At 45.7% G+C, this 12,564-nt stretch overlaps 1 protein-coding gene across 6 annotated transcripts in view; it reads left to right on the top strand.

Annotated features, from left to right (window-relative positions):
- KATNAL1 (katanin catalytic subunit A1 like 1) overlaps positions 1-12,564 on the top strand; it is a 119,505-nt gene that overhangs the window by 26,132 nt on the left and 80,809 nt on the right. The window contains exon 1 of one of the 6 annotated variants that reach the window (XM_082700972.1): positions 7,975-9,515. The exons of 1 other annotated variant lie outside the window; for it this stretch is intronic. The gene's annotated coding sequence lies outside the window, so the exon portion shown is untranslated. Of the gene's footprint in view, positions 1-7,974; positions 9,516-9,694; positions 9,892-9,959; positions 10,096-10,119; positions 10,181-12,564 lie in introns of those variants that run through there. 4 more of the 6 variants (XM_082700973.1, XM_082700975.1, XM_082700974.1 and 1 more) reach the window with 4 other exon arrangements.

The following is a 12,564-nucleotide window of genomic DNA, read 5'->3' as shown; positions in this document are numbered from 1 at the left end:
ACCATTTGATGAGTCACAGCCTCATCATCAGAAGCCCATTGGTATTCCCCAAAACAATGGAGGAATGACCGAGCATTCCTCTCAGAGTGATTTAAAGATCATTAGGCCTACCATTCCCACAGAGGCCCAAGCGGGAGGGCAGGGAAGAGCAGTTTCAAAAGTTGCTGGCACTTCTAGCTCAATGTGGGCTGCTGGGCACTGCCTCCCCTTACACTGCACAAGCAAAACCACACCTCCTACCACCCCCCTCCCCCCACCGCTCCTAGGCTGCTCCATAGGAGGAGCCAGTGGGCCCAGATGCAACGCAGCTACAGTGGTTGCCCCCCAAGAGAGTGCAGGCAGCAAATTCTGGTGGTATCTGCACGGCCTACAGAGAGAACAATCCCTGGGGACATGACTGCCTTCTCTTAAATTTCAAAGTATGGGACCCTGGAGCCATAAGAGTGGTACCCAGGTGCGCAATGGCAGATGAGACCACCCAAAGCCATGGGGCCAGGGCTGTTGGGAGATTTGGGGCCCAATTTCTGCTCAACAAAGCTGGGAGAGCAGGCCCGCCAGCCCAGTGTGTATGGACGGTGGGACTCTTACCCTAGTGTACCTGGAGCGCAGAGCTTCAAGTCAAAGAGGAATGTTCTCCGGTCTTAAGGTTTAGTAGAATTTGCCTCCTTGGGTTTTGAACTTAACTCTGGATCGCCCTCCTTTCTTCCTTCTTGTCTCTCCCTTTTGCAATGGGAAAGTTAGCTTTAGGCCTGCCCCACCATTTTTGTTTTGGAAGCACATGGCACGTTTGGTTTCATGGGCTCACAGCTGGAGAGGGATTTGCCTCAGGATGAATATCGAGTGTCACTCATGACTGATTTAGATGATATTTAGATGAGACTTTGGACATTAGAGTTGATGACATATGAGACGGACATGGATTCTGAGGGGCCAAGGGTAGAATTCTGCAGACTGAATGTTTATATCCCCTCCAAATTCTAATGTTCAAACCCTACCACCAAGAGTGATGGTATTTAGAGGTGGGATCTCTGGGAGGTAAGGTCATGAGGGTGGAGCATTCACGAGTGGGATTAGTGTCCTTATAAAAGAGCTCATGGAGCTTCCTCTCCCCTTTTGCCAGGAGAGGACACAGAAGACCATTGTCAATCAAAAAGGAAGCTGGCTCTTACTAGACATCGAATCTGCCAGTGACTTGATCTTGAACTATTCAGGCTTCAGAAAAGTCAGAAATAAATTTCTGTTTATAAGCCATCCAGCCTATGATGTTTTTCTTATAGTAGCCCAGACTCATCAGACATGAAAGTTGGAAATGAAATGTCCATCAATGGGAAATGGATGAACTGTATTATATGGGTGTAACAGTTAAAATGAATGAATTAGCTCTACAGGTATAAACATGAGTAAACCTCCTTGTTGTTTTATTTTGAGAAATTGGCACAGCCATCCCAACCTTCAGCAACCACCACCCTGATTGGTCAGCCACCATCAACAGTGAGGCAAGATCCTCCACCAGCTGAAAACTCATCTTTCAGCAATAAGGCTCTTTGTATTAAGCTTTGTATTAAGGTATTTTTATTTTCTAAAAGTATTTTTATTTTTAAGATTTTTCTTTCTTTCTTTTTTTTTTTTTTAATTTAAAGTAATCTTTATAACATAACACGGGGCTCGAACTCACAACCCCGAGATCAAGAGTAGCACTCCAATAAGCCAGCCAGGTGCCCCAGTACATTGTTTTTTAGACATAATGCTACTGCACAGTTAAAAGATTATAGTAGAGTGTACACATAACTTTTATATGTACTGGGGAACCAAAAAATTAATTTGATTTGCTTTACTGTGATATTCATCCTATTGTGATGTTCTGGAAACAGCCCACAGTATCTCTGAGGTATGAGTGGACAACTCCAATTTTCATGTATATTGTAATGTTTAAAAAAACCAACAACATGCCTATTCATCACGAAGGCATAAATTCAGGCACAGATCAAGAGGGAAGAAAGAGCAGAAAACTTACATGATTGCTGTCCTTTATTTCATTGTGATTTCACTGTCAGATGGTGAGAACAGGCAACTGGAGAGCTGGGGAAAAGGGACAGAGATGACGATGAATAAGAGCTGTTAGAAGTCTTCATTGCTGCTGTCAGGGAGGGTTTTTTGGAAACGTGGACTTTGCAGTGGGATTTGAGAAAGGAGGGAGGCAGCCTGGCAAACGCAAGGTGAGGATATCACAGAGAACTAGATGATGAATGGTTTGCTTGAATAGTTAACCATTTAGGAATGATTCATGTAAGTCATCATCTACGCACATAAATCACAAAGAAGACCTAAAATCTAACAGAAAAACAAGAGGGAAGAGAAGAAATAGAATTTATCTCCCAAACCCATCACCCCATCACTTTCAATTCCCTATAGGCCGGACTAAAACAGGACACAGGGGAGAAAAAAAAAAGGCAGGCAAGAGAAGGATTCTAGGACCAGGAACTATAGGTCTCTAGGTGGCTGATATCTTCTTGGAAGGGGAGATGGGATCCCAGCTGCACCGCTCCTTTCTTCATTCAGACTTAAAATGCTTTGTGGTTGGGTTGCTTGGCACAACCCTGCTTTCTACAAATAGAAAACCTGATCACAAGCTGCTTTTCCTCTGTGACACGCCACCTACATTGTAACGTGTTTCAGTGGCAAAATCACAAGGTGACATGCTTCTTCTCAGTTCGCTAGAAAATGTTCTGCGCGTCACAAACGAAGTCATTTGCCAACATTCGCCGGAGTAATTCACATTTGGTTCTGTATTCCTCTACTAAATGTAAGGTCCTAAAACAGTTAGGTGAAAGACGCGTTGCTAATGTATTAGCAGCTTGCAGAGTATACACAGTGACTGACTGCAGTTCTCAATGAAAATACTATTACTCCAGCTATCACAGAGGACTATACATTCATTCATTGAGTTACGTACCCATGACACTCCAGAGTGTTACAAATCCACTTAACAGCCTCGAGTCCTGGGTTTTCTGTTCATATTTCTAAATTAGCATAAAGAAATACAAAAACCCTAAGCAGGGAGAATCCCCACAGGCGACTGCCAAGAGGTTCTGTGTTTATTTTGGCGTACATAAGAAATATTTTGAATTCCCCAAATGTAGAGCAGTTCTTTTCATTAAAGATATGTGATTAAGTGAGGCCGGTCTAATAGCTCTGGTCTTTAAAGAGTGTCTCCCTTCTAATGGGAGCACTGAAGCAGAAGTATGTAAGTAAGTTCATGAATAAAAGAGAGCAAAAGACTCATTTGGGCTGGATTTGGTGGAAACATCGGGATAAGTTTCTTCCTTTCCTTCTCTTGTCTATTACCTCCTCCTGTCACCTATGAGAAAAGGCATCATCAGAGAGAAAAAGTGCACACTGGAAATCTATCTTTTTCATCCTTTTCTTCGATTCGCTAAGTCCCACTTTATCAGGTCTGGTACACTTCCTTGCTTTTTTCCCCAGTAACTTCTGCCTTCTGCCACTCGCAAAAAAGAGTAAAAGGGCAGCAAGTTAAAAAGCTGGGTTTCTACATATCCGAGAGGTCGGATTCCAGATGAAAGTCAGGGATCCCGCCAAACTGTGGGAGACAGCTGTCGGCTCATTGGCAATGATTTTTACAGGTCATGCTAGATAGGCCTGGGGTCTGACAGTGACAGCCACCTCCTTGTGTCTCTGCTCTTTGCACACCTGAGATACAGAGCCCCCCCGCCCCCCCGGACAGGGTTAGGTTGGCCCCTTGGCACTTAAGGCATCTTAAACCTTCTGGACTGAAAATTCACAGCAGGAATTTGTCAGGGTCCACCAGTTAGGAGAAAAGAAACCAGAGAAGTAGGGACGCCTGGGCGGCTCATTCAGTTAAGCATCTGCATCTAGCTCTGGTTGCAGGTTGTAGTCCCAGGGTCTTGGGATCAAGTCCCAAGTCCTGCTCAGTGCAGAGCCCGCTTCTCCCTCTGCCTGCCACTCCCCTGCTTGTGCTCAGGCACTCTCAAGCGCTCTCTCTGGCAAATAAATAAATAAAATCTTTACAAAAAGAAACCAGAGGAAGTATTTCAAGAGAAAGAATTTAGCAGAGGGAATTAAATAGATGTTGGAGGGCTGTAAGAATTGAAAAAGAATGCTGGAGGAACATGTCAGTAATGACTGCAAAGTAGCAACTGCCTCTGGGGCCAGAGATCAAAGAGTGGAGAGGAGGGTGGGGTTCTTAGAACCCAGCAGCCTAAGGAGAAGCACCAGGGATGCGGACTCCAGACCTTTGAAGAAAGGCACATGTGACTCATGCAGGTAAATCTGGGTGGAGGGAGGAAAGGTATCCTGAGGCTGATTCTGGAAGTGCCACTAGAAGCTGGAGACAGAAATCACTGCCACCAGGCTAAAAGGCCATCGCTGGGGTGATGCTGATAGTAGACTAACAGGAAGCAACCCTGTGAACTAGTGGCTTCCTCCTCTTCCAGCCTCGTGCTCTTTCCTAGTGTACCCAGGAGCTCGCCGACAAAGGAGAAATGTGGGTTGCCTAGTTCCAGCTCCACCAACACAAAGCAGTAAAGAGAGGGTAGGTTTGAAGCAGGAAGTTCATTGACTGCTGTCTAGTACTTGGCCAGAACTATGTGCATACACTCTGCATGTCGTTCCTAGGGCTTCTGTTTGCTTCTGCCCTACCCTACTCTATCTTACCCAAGCCCATTTTAAACATTAGAAAGCTGGATAGGATGCATGAAATTGATTTCATGACCTACTAAACTTTGCTCTAGGACCTAGTAGTGACTTTGAGCATTGGAATTCAGTGCCATTCACCTTCTGAACTCCTTCCATACCAAAAGAGTCTTAGAGGAACTGCCTCTCAAGAAACCCATCCACTGAATACACATGGGGGCCCATACTTTCCCATAGCTTCAGGGATATTCATAGTAGGAGGCTGTAAATGTTCTTCATAGCACTAGAAGGGGGAGAGCTATGAGAAAGGAGAAGGTTTAACTCAGGAGAAAAGTTAAGGAGCCATCAGTCAAAAATACTGTGTCCTTAGATGAAAGGTATTATAAAGAAGTGTTTGGAAATACCCAGAAATGTACATTAGAGGAGCTTGAAATCCAGTGAGGAGAAAAGACAAGAGCCAATGAGTAAACAACACGATAGCTGCTACTAGGCCATTACAGCTAGTTGTCTAAGTGGGTGATAAAGGCAGGAAATTTTGTAAGTACAGAGCAAAATGATAGGATTGTGAGCAGGAATGATCAGGAGAGGCTTCCTGCCGAGGCCCGAGTTAGTTTTTGCAGAATAGGTAGAATTTAGGGTAGGGGTATAACATCCCAGGTGAAGACAACATTCTACAGAGCGAGGTTAAGGACCTGCCCAGCATGCTCGGGGCTGTACTGCAGTTTGGGGATCAGAACTAGTAAGGGAAATCTGAGCATCAGCCAAGGCTGAGAGATGAAACCCTGTAAATGGAGAGGGTGTGTTGACTGAATGTTGGGAGCTATTTCCACAAGTAAGGAGCAGGTAGAAGAGCTAAAGAATAAACACAGCAAAGCAGGCTTGGGGGAGAGCCAAGGTCGGGAACCACTAAGGAGGGTGGCCAGCGAAGTCAAAGGCTGGAGCGGCCAAGCCTGAGAGCTGAAGAAAAATGTCAAACTCTGAACCAGATGTGCTAAGTCTCTCTCTCTCTCTCTTTTTTTTAAAAGATTTTTATTTACTTTAGAGAGAAGGAGTGTGAGCACAAGGTGGGGGGGGAGGGCAGAGGGAGAGGGAAGAGAGGCAGACTCCCCGCTGAGCAGGGAGCCCGATGTGGGACTCCATCCTAGGACACTGAGATCATGACCTGAGCCGAAGGCAAATGCTTAACAAACTGAGCCACCCAGGCGCCCCTAGATGTTCTCTTTGACAATGAGGGCAATGGCTCATGACCATACTGTCTATGTAGATGCATCTGTTATTACTTTCAGATTTGCACAGGGTATTTATTACTTGAACTGACCCAAAGTCTCCTGTGAAAACAAGAAACAATTGCCGGTCCTCATTCCTTCCCAACTGGCCTCGGTTTCCTAAGGCCTTGCTTCCGTAGCTCACGGTCTTCCTTTGTGTGACCATTTTCCTTCAGCCTGCTTGAAGGCAGCTGTTGCCTTTCGCTGCTGTCATCATTCTCATTAAGTGGTTTGTCCTGCTGAGCTGCTTCTCTGGGAGCCTGACTTCAAAAAACAAGGAGGGTTATGCACTGGGGCCTTGGATTTGCAGACTTCTTCATGGCTGTAGTCTGCACTGCAACCCTGGCCAGCTGCCTTCTAAGTGCAAGTGACTGGTCACAAGGGAAATTAGATGAGGGATAGATGGATCAGGTGAACCTATCAACCCTACTACAAAAACATGTGTTCAGCTGATAGCAGATCAGTATCATCTTCTCCAGGAGTAAAGGAGACTATTTATATGCTCATTATGTATGCAGAGTTGTGATCAGTTTGCTAGAGGTGACAAGTCCAGGTGTTGCTTCTTTAAGGATGTCATTATTGCTATTAAGTATTGACTCAGATTTGGTTCTGGATTTTATTGCTTGAAGGCTGTGATTACTTCTGCACAGTATTACCTATGATCACAGAGACTTTAGTTTTTCTTTCTCTTAGACGTCGGGTTCCAGCTACTGTCGAATGCTTCCTCATTTATACTGAATAGTTTTTATAATTGAAACCATTGTGCCGGTATCTTAGACAGGTCATATGCATAAGCTCAATATTTACTGAGTATACTTTGGGCTGAATCAAATAGAATGTGTGGATATATTCTGAGCTGAAACATATGATTTTAAAAGCCAGCACTAGAGTTCCTTTTGGGGCAAGTACTTTGTGTAGGAAAATACTTTGATGAACAGTTTAAGAATGGAAAGTAGTCCTGAAGGTAAAGATTAGGAGACAGATATAACTAAAAGTACTGTGTAAAGAGAGAAAAGAGGAAGAGAGAGATGGGACCAGGGAGATGATGGTTAGTGCAGAGTTGCAGTTTTCTGCTGGGGGGGGAAAAAAAAAGGAGCTGGTGGATACCAATGCCATGGGGATACTGAAGGCCTTCCAAGACCAGGGAGTCCTAGCGTTAGGTTATTGTCAGCCTTTATTTAAAACTCCAGTTGCTTCAGGGGCACCTGGGTAGCTCAGGGGGTTGGGGCCTCTGCCTTCGGCTCAGGTCGTGATCCCGGGGTTCTGGGATGGAGCCCAGCATCGGGCTCTCTGCTCGGTGGGGAGCCTGCTTCCTCCCCTCTCCCTCTCTCTCTGCCTGCCTCTCTGCCTACTTGTGATCTCTCTGTGTCAAGTAGATAAATGGAATCTTTAAAAAAACAAAACAAAACAAAACAAAAAAACAAACCTCCAGTTGCTCCAAACCTTCAGAGGAGCCTGCTATACAAACAACCAAAGAAAAGGGTTTGATTTCCAAGCTGTGTGTAGCAGGAGAGAAAAGAGTTGCAAAAGGTGAGATATGAGAGAGTCCATGTGTTCAGAGAAAAACAAGACCTCAGAGCCAGAAATGACCCTGAGATTGTAACCGCCTCCCTCCCACTCTGGTGGTGGGGGGAATGTACAGTCTTGGAGAGAACATTGGCCTTTCCATAGGAGGTGGGAAAGGGACTGGAGTCTATTTCAAAAAGATTTCTGTGGACAAGGTGACCCAGACTGAGAACTGGATGACATACACATAAGTAGCTTGCTATTTTCAATCACAATTTCTCAAGAGACATTTATTGGTAGAAAACGACAGAGTAATCCCCCCCCCCCACTTCCTCTATTTACTTAAATCTCTAGGTCTCATTTTCCACATCTGCAAAACCTGGAGATTGGACAACATCTCTGTGGTCTCTATTAGGGTCTACATTTCTAATTATAGCCTCACAGATGCAGAGAACAGATTGGTGGTTGCCAGAGGTAGGGGGTGGGAGTAGTGGAGTGAAATGGGTGATGAAGGGAGTCAAAGGGTACATATTTTCTTTTAAAATATTTTATTTACTGATTTACTGATTTATTTACTGATTGTGACACAGAGAGAGACAGCTGAGACCTGGAACACAAGTGGGGCAAGTGAGAGAGGGAAAAGCAGGCTTCCCTCCCCACCCCAGCAGGGAGCCAGATGAGGGTCTCCATCCCAGGACCCTGGGACCATGACCTGAGCCAAAGGCAGATGCTTAACGATGGAGCCACCCTGGTGCCCCGTACACAATTTCTGTTTCAGAATAAGTAAGTCTGGGGGATGAAATGTACAGCCTGGTGACTAAATTTAACAACACCGTATTGTGTATTTGAAAGTTGCTAAGGCTGAAATTATTTTTATGTTCTTTTCTTGAGGTTCATTTACTCACAGTGAAAGGTACAGATTTTACACGCACCATTCCATGAGTTTTGGCAGATGCACATACGTCGATAACCCAAACCCTAAGCAGGAGGTCGAGCTTTTCCATCACTACAGAAAACTCCCTCTCAGTCACACCCACCCTCCCCTCCAGGCTACCACTCCTGACTCTTATCACGAAGGAATAGATAACCGAATGCCAGTCTTTGTTGTACAGCGCTCCACCAGTCTCAGTGCCTTGATTTCTCACGCGCACGGTGCGCCGGACATCGTCTCCATTTTGCAGGTCAGCGTGTTGGGCATCAGAGCGTGTCCGTAAACTGCCCCTGGTTAACAGCTACCCAGTGTAAGGGCAGGACGTGAACCGAGAAGCGGGTTTTAGACGCCCACGCGCTCAACCCGTCTCTGTGGCACTGCATCTGAGACGGGTCTCGGGAAGAGTCCATAAACGGTTACTTCCGAAGTATGACACATCGAAAATTCAGCCGAAATCAGTGCCACTTACAAGTTCTCAAACGTCCTTAATAACCCTTTAGGCTGTACGCATACGCCTTACTAAAGGATTCCTTTCCATCCCACTCCTCAGAAAGTGGCAGAAAGGTGTGAAAGATTGCAAATTCGGTTTTCCTGGTGAAAACCCCAGAAACGGTGGTTCCGGTTCCAGAACCAGCGGGGGATGCCCGCAGAGGCGGCGGGGGAGGGGCCGGATCCGACGACCTTTAAAGAGCCGGGCGCTGAGCCGCTCAGGCGCTCCTTCCTCTGACGCCATAGGCAACCTCTCAGAATAGAGCGGGCACCAACGCGCTCAGCCGAAGGCACAGGACACGCGTCCTGCCAACCGGATTGGACGCTGCCGCGGCAGGGCTCAGTGGGCAGTACCCGAGTTCTGTTAGTCACTCGTCCTCCGCAATGTCACCGTCTCCCTCTTCCAGACGCACCCTTACGCCTCCCTTCCCCCTTACCCGGGTGGGGTTCCCAGGCTCCTCCCCCTAGTGACTTAGCGCCTCCGCGCTCCCCCCACCGCTCGCTCGGCCTGCGGCTGCCATGGCAACCGTACGCCGCCGCCGCCACCTCTTCACGCACGTCAGGAACTAACGGACTCAGTGGCGGCGGCGGCGGCGGCCGGTGCCCCACCCCCACCCGGACCGCCTCACCAACGGCGGGCCGACCTGCGGCACGTAAGTAATGGATCAGAGGGAGACGGGCGCAAGCAGGAGAGCAGGTGATGGGGTGTTCAAGTTGACAGCCACACCCGGTCTCCCGCTGCCGCGGCCGTGCGGCCGCACGCATCCTGGGGCGCCGTGAGGGGAAGTAGAGAACAGTGGGAGCGCGAGGCTCGCGGGGCATTATGGGGATTGTAGTTTAGCGGCTCTACAGGCTTGCGGCCTTGGTGGGATGGCCCGGACCGGCGAACTACAAAGCCCGGCGGCCCTGACCGTTGGGAAAGACCGATAAACTTTAAGCGGACCGGGCGAGAGAAAAATCTGTCTTTGTGGTGCAGGGGCTCTTGGGTGGTCGCGGAACTGGGCTCTGCGCTGGGAAAGGGAAGTGGAGGTGAGACTTGGGCTTCCCGCCCTACCGTTTGGCCCGCCCCGGCTAACTGCGCTCGGCCCCACCCCGACGGGGCTGGGCCACCGCCCCGCCTGGTCTCGGGGATGAGCAGCGGCCCCAGCTGCAGGGCTTCGGGCCTGCGGCGTCTCTGACCCTCCCAGGTTGCTGCCTCTGGGTGCCGAACCGTATGTATGGCACGCATTTGATGTGAGACCCGAGAAACTGTTTTTTTTTTTTTTTTTCTTTTTTGTTAAACTAGCCTTCCTCCTTTCCCTAATACGTTTATTTCTAGGTATTTAATTATATTTATTCTTAAGTAGCTCAGGTGTTTGCATATTAAACCCATTAATAATTACTCAAAGGGCGTTAATGCTTAAAGATCAAGTGTAGACAAGTGTAGAAGTAGAGACCATGCTATTACATAGTAGCTGCTTTTTTTTTTAACCGTTTTTCCTTTTGCATTTTATTTATTGAGGTTCAAGTTTGCAAAATGAGTACCCCTACACCCCCACTTACTAGCTTGAATATTGCCTACACATATTTTGATTCTATTTTGCCGATTAGTTTAACTTTAACTTACTAGTTATTATTTTTTTTACTAGTGATTTTTAAAGCACAGAGTTGTCTTTTTTTATTTTTAGCAGTGGGTAGTAGTAATTATTTTCTTTGGTATTTCATTGTTTTCAGAATTATTCAGGAGCATATTTTCAGAATGAAAAATGCTATGTTCTACTTTAAAAAAAATTATTCTGCAGTACACCTTAGTCCTTAGAGTTTGCTCAGGTCCTGGTGGTAAGGAAGCCAACACAGATTTAGAAAACCTGCCTTAATTACCCTTTAGAATTTTTTCAACAGGGAGATAACCGTCCTAGAAATTAAGTATTTTATATAATATCTAGAAAAATTGTTGATAGGACAGTGGGTTTTGTGTGTGTTAGTTTTTTTGTTTTGTTTTGTTTTGTGTTTTGTTTTGTTTTTTTTTTTTTTAATTAGAGAGGGGGAAGGGAAGGGGCAGAGAGAGGGAGGGAGGGAGAGAGACTCTTAAGCAGACTGCTGGCTTTATCTCAGGATTCTGAAATCACAACCAGAGCTGAAACCAAGAGTCAGATGCTTAGCTGACTATACCACCCAGGCACCCCTGTCTGTGTTTTTTAAATAAGAAGACAACACAAGGCCACTACAAAATCCCCCTTTTCTCTATTACAATGAGGCTGACTTGTAAATTTTACTTCAAGTACCATTTTTGTACAAGGAGTTGGAAAGTAAATTTAAAAAGACCCTTAGGAAAAAAAAAATTGAGGCCTTAATGGCATATAGTACAGGGGTTGGAAGCATATTATTTGTTTATTCAAGATTTGTTAAGAACCTATGATATTGTAGGTGTTATGCCTCGTAGTGGTAATAAAAATATAATAGAAGATAGTCTGTGTTCTGCCTGAGCAAACAGTCATGTTTTCATAATAGTATGATAGGGATAGGTGCAAGTTGCTAAAGGAGCCCGGAATGGAAATAAACAGTAATATAACAGTAATATTTATTGAATACTTTATTTCAGGGAGGCACCGTACGGTATTTTGCATGTAGCCCATTATGTAATCCTCATAAAAATCCCTAACTACTGTTACTTAGAGTTGAAGAAACAGACTTAGAGATCTTGTTGAGAGTCATAGCTGATAAGGTTTGAACCTGGGATTACAACCCAGGTGGGTCTAATTTAAGTCATGATCTCAGCCACTGATGCCATTCTCTTGACCTGTCTAAGGAGATTGGGGGAAGTTTCTAATATGATGTGACATTTGACTTCAGCTAAGTAAGTTGACTAACGTTTCAATGGGAGAGAAGGTGAGGAAAGTGATTTTTTTAAAAAAGATTTATTTATTTGACAGAGATCACAAGTAGGCAGAGAGGCGGGGTGGGGGGGGCAGGCTCCCTGCTGAGCAGAGAGCCTGATGCCATGCTTGATCAGAATACCCTGAGATCATGACCAGAGCTGAAGGCAGAGGCTTAACCCACTGAGCCATCTAGGTGCCCCTGAGGAAAGTGATTTTAGGCACATGGCACAACAAAAGCAAAGGATAGATTCCAGAGTTTTGTGTTTGGAGAATCCTAGGTCATTCTGATGCCTGAATCCTAGAGTACTTGCAATGTAGTTGGGGGAGAGGTTAGAAGAGAACTCGGTACCATGATTTTTTTTTTTCCCCAACATAGGGCAACCATCGAAGAATTTCAACTGTAGTGTTAATTGGGTTTGTATTTTAGAACGGTAACTCCGGCTGAAGTTTGGAGAGGGGAGAATAGAGTGGTGTAGGGAAACCAGTTTTAGGGGAAAAAAAATGTACAATAGAAAAATGAAGATACATCTGAACTAAGCAGTTGAGGTTATAGTAGACAGGGATTGTAGAAGGATTTAAGGGATAAAATTGATAGGACTTTAGCTGGGGGCTAGAAAGTTTTGGAACCCTAAAACAAATGATTTCTAATTTTCTGGCTAGGATGTTTGTGAGGATAGTGAAACCATTTATTTGAGAGGAGGAAAAGCAGGGTTTTGTTGGAGTTAAAGATAAAGGTCTGTTCAGTTCTGAGCATTTATTTAAAATTCCTGTGGGATACTGAGGTAAGGATGTGTTTGGATCTGGAGCTCAGGAGAGCTTTCACGGTTGGGGGTGGGGATTTGCA

This window comes from Mustela nivalis (genome assembly GCF_964662115.1).
Source record: "Mustela nivalis genome assembly, chromosome: 15".
In the NCBI taxonomy this organism is placed as follows: domain Eukaryota; kingdom Metazoa; phylum Chordata; class Mammalia; order Carnivora; family Mustelidae; genus Mustela; species Mustela nivalis.
This window is presented reverse-complemented; position numbering and strand designations above follow the sequence as displayed.